Here is a 5,000-nt window from a genome sequence, read left to right on the forward strand (position 1 = left end):
AGTAGTAAATATATAAAGTCTATGAAGTAATAAATTTTCATATAAGTATTAATTGCATAAAGTCTATGAAGTAATAAATTTTCATATAAGTATTAATTGTATAAAGTCTATGAAGTAATAAATTTTCATATAAGTATTAATTGTATAAAGTCTATGAAGTAATAAATTTTCATATAAGTACTAAATGTATAAAGTCTATGAAGTAATAAATTTTCATATAAGTAGTAAATATATAAAGTCTATGAAGTAATAAATTTTCATATAAGTATTAAATGTATAAAGTCTATGAAGTAAAATATAAAGTCTATGAAGTAAAATATAAAGTCTATGAAGTAATAAATTTTTATATAAGTATAAAAAATATAAAGTCTATGAAGTAATGAATTTTCATATAAGTATAAAAAATATAAAGTCTATGAAGTAATGAATTTTCATATAAGTATTAAATGTATAAAGTCTATGAAGTAATAAATTTTCATATAAGTATTAATTGTATAAAGTCTATGAAGTAATAAATTTTCATATAAGTACTAAATGTATAAAGTCTATGAAGTAATAAATTTTCATATAAGTAGTAAATATATAAAGTCTATGAAGTAATAAATTTTCATATAAGTATTAATTGTATAAAGTCTATGAAGTAATAAATTTTCATATAAGTATTAATTGTATAAAGTCTATGAAGTAATAAATTTTCATATAAGTACTAAATGTATAAAGTCTATGAAGTAATAAATTTTCATATAAGTAGTAAATATATAAAGTCTATGAAATAATAAATTTTCATATAAGTATTAATTGTATAAAGTCTATGAAGTAATAAATTTTCATATAAGTATTAATTGTATAAAGTCTATGAAGTAATAAATTTTCATATAAGTACTAAATGTATAAAGTCTATGAAGTAATAAATTTTCATATAAGTAGTAAATATATAAAGTCTATGAAGTAATAAATTTTCATATAAGTATTAAATGTATAAAGTCTATGAAGTAAAATATAAAGTCTATGAAGTAATAAATTTTTATATAAGTATAAAAAATATAAAGTCTATGAAATAATAAATTTTCATATAAGTACTAAATGTATAAAGTCTATGAAGTAATAAATTTTCATATAAGTAGTAAATATATAAAGTCTATGAAGTAATAAATTTTCATATAAGTATTAAATGTATAAAGTCTATGAAGTAAAATATAAAGTCTATGAAGTAATAAATTTTTATATAAGTATAAAAAATATAAAGTCTATGAAGTAATGAATTTTCATATAAGTATTAAATGTATAAAGTCTATGAAGTAATAAATTTTTATATAAGTATAAAAAATATAAAGTCTATGAAGTAATGAATTTTCATATAAGTATTAAATGTATAAAGTCTATGAAGTAATAAATTTTCATATAAGTATTAATTGTATAAAGTCTATGAAGTAATAAATTTTCATATAAGTACTAAATGTATAAAGTCTATGAAGTAATAAATTTTCATATAAGTAGTAAATATATAAAGTCTATGAAGTAATAAATTTTCATATAAGTATTAATTGTATAAAGTCTATGAAGTAATAAATTTTCATATAAGTATTAATTGTATAAAGTCTATGAAGTAATAAATTTTCATATAAGTACTAAATGTATAAAGTCTATGAAGTAATAAATTTTCATATAAGTAGTAAATATATAAAGTCTATGAAGTAATAAATTTTCATATAAGTATTAATTGCATAAAGTCTATGAAGTAATAAATTTTCATATAAGTATTAATTGTATAAAGTCTATGAAGTAATAAATTTTCATATAAGTATTAATTGTATAAAGTCTATGAAATAATAAATTTTCATATAAGTATTAATTGTATAAAGTCTATGAAGTAATAAATTTTCATATAAGTACTAAATGTATAAAGTCTATGAAGTAATAAATTTTCATATAAGTAGTAAATATATAAAGTCTATGAAGTAATAAATTTTCATATGAGTATTAAATGTATAAAGTCTATGAAGTAAAATATAAAGTCTATGAAGTAATAAATTTTTATATAAGTATAAAAAATATAAAGTCTATGAAGTAATGAATTTTCATATAAGTAGTAAATATATAAAGTCTATGAAGTAATAAATTTTCATATAAGTATTAAATGTATAAAGTCTATGAAGTAAAATATAAAGTCTATGAAGTAATAAATTTTTATATAAGTATAAAAAATATAAAGTCTATGAAGTAATAAATTTTCATATAAGTATTAATTGTATAAAGTCTATGAAGTAATAAATTTTCATATAAGTATTAATTGTATAAAGTCTATGAAGTAATAAATTTTCATATAAGTATTAATTGTATAAAGTCTATGAAGTAATAAATTTTCATATAAGTATTAATTGTATAAAGTCTATGAAGTAATAAATTTTCATATAAGTATTAATTGTATAAAGTCTATGAAGTAATAAATTTTCATATAAGTATTAATTGTATAAAGTCTATGAAATAATAAATTTTCATATAAGTATTAATTGTATAAAGTCTATGAAGTAATAAATTTTCATATAAGTATTAATTGTATAAAGTCTATGAAGTAATAAATTTTCATATAAGTATTAATTGTATAAAGTCTATGAAGTAATAAATTTTCATATAAGTATTAAATGTATAAAGTCTATGAAGTAAAATATAAAGTCTATGAAGTAATAAATTTTTATATAAGTATAAAAAATATAAAGTCTATGAAGTAATGAATTTTCATATAAGTATTAAATGTATAAAGTCTATGAAGTAATAAATTTTCATATAAGTATTAATTGTATAAAGTCTATGAAGTAATAAATTTTCATATAAGTATTAATTGTATAAAGTCTATGAAGTAATAAATTTTCATATAAGTATTAATTGTATAAAGTCTATGAAGTAATAAATTTTCATATAAGTATTAATTGTATAAAGTCTATGAAGTAATAAATTTTCATATAAGTATTAATTGTATAAAGTCTATGAAGTAATAAATTTTCATATAAGTATTAATTGTATAAAGTCTATGAAGTAATAAATTTTCATATAAGTAGTAAATATATAAAGTCTATGAAGTAATAAATTTTCATATGAGTATTAAATGTATAAAGTCTATGAAGTAAAATATAAAGTCTATGAAGTAATAAATTTTTATATAAGTATAAAAAATATAAAGTCTATGAAGTAATGAATTTTCATATAAGTATTAAATGTATAAAGTCTATGAAGTAATAAATTTTCATATAAGTATTAAATGTATAAAGTCTATGAAGTAATAAATTTTCATATAAGTATTAAATATGAAGTCATACAAGTTAAAAATTTAAAAAAAAAATCGATTGTAAAAATACTTTTGATGTTATTAGTTGTATTATGACCATGACGATATTTGAAAATGATATAAATTACCCACGTATATATGAGTTTTTAAATTTTAAATAGGTTAAAAGAATTTTTCCATATATTTTCGGGTTGGTAACGTCAACATGGGAGAGAACATTTATAACAAATTTGCACAAATCTGCTCAAATTGACATATACTGAAATAGTACTTATATGAAAATTTATTACTTCATAGACTTTATACATTTAGTACTTATATGAAAATTTTTTACTGCTAGGAAATGTATTATACTTTTATATATTTGAATTCCTTATGTTAGTTTATTAGTAAGAAATTGTTTTTAAATACTTATAAGTATGAATATTACTATACTTATATGATTTATGTATTTGGTACTTGTATGAAAATTTTCATACTTGTATGACTTTATTTACTTAGTATTTATATGGAAATATTTTTTACTTTATATGTATTTTTAAGTAAATATGAAAATGAAAGTTGATTTTGTGTGCCTTTTTATTCCTGGTTTTTATACAGTTAGTTTAAATAGAAATAGATTTTGTTTTATACAAAACTCTATATTCTGTACTAACATATTGTATATAATGAGCGTTTTTTATTCCTGGTTTTTATACAGTTAGTTTAAATAGAAATAGATTTTGTTTTATACAAAATTCTATATTCTGTACTAACATATTGTATATAATGAGCGTTTTTTATTCCTGGTTTTTATACAGTTAGTTTAAATAGAAATAGATTTTGTTTTATACAAAACTCTATATTCTGTACTAACATATTGTATATAATGAGCGTTTTTTATTCCTGGTTTTTATACAGTTAGTTTAAATAGAAATAGATTTTGTTTTATACAAAACTCTATATTCTGTACTAACATATTGTATATAATGAGCGTTTTTTATTCCTGGTTTTTATACAGTTAGTTTAAATAGAAATAGATTTTGTTTTATACAAAACTCTATATTCTGTACTAACATATTGTATATAAGCGTTTTTTATTCCTGGTTTTTATACAGTTAGTTTAAATAGAAATAGATTTTGTTTTATACAAAACTCTATATTCTGTACTAACATATTGTATATAATGAGCGTTTTTTATTCCTGGTTTTTATACAGTTAGTTTAAATAGAAATAGATTTTGTTTTATACAAAACTCTATATTCTGTACTAACATATTGTATATAATGAGCGTTTTTTATTCCTGGTTTTTATACAGTTAGTTTAAATAGAAATAGATTTGTTTTATACAAAACTCTATATTCTGTACTAACATATTGTATATAATGAGCGTTTTTTATTCCTGGTTTTTATACAGTTAGTTTAAATAGAAATAGATTTTGTTTTATACAAAACTCTATATTCTGTACTAACATATTGTATATAATGAGCGTTTTTTATTCCTGGTTTCCTACAGTTAGTTTAAATAGAAATAGATTTTGTTTTATACAAAAACATAAAAAATCTATTATTCTATACTAACATATTGTAGAAATAAATATTAAACAATATTTTAGTTTTATTTGTGAGCTATTCTAATATTTACTCATAAAATATATGTGTAAAAGGATGGTTTTTAAATAAAATAAAATATTAATGTGTTGCACCCGAAAATACTTTTTATCATATATTTATTATT

The sequence above is a fragment of the Bactrocera oleae genome, unplaced genomic scaffold (assembly GCF_042242935.1).
Source record: "Bactrocera oleae isolate idBacOlea1 unplaced genomic scaffold, idBacOlea1 ctg00000014.1, whole genome shotgun sequence".
Classification (NCBI taxonomy): Eukaryota; Metazoa; Arthropoda; class Insecta; order Diptera; family Tephritidae; genus Bactrocera; species Bactrocera oleae.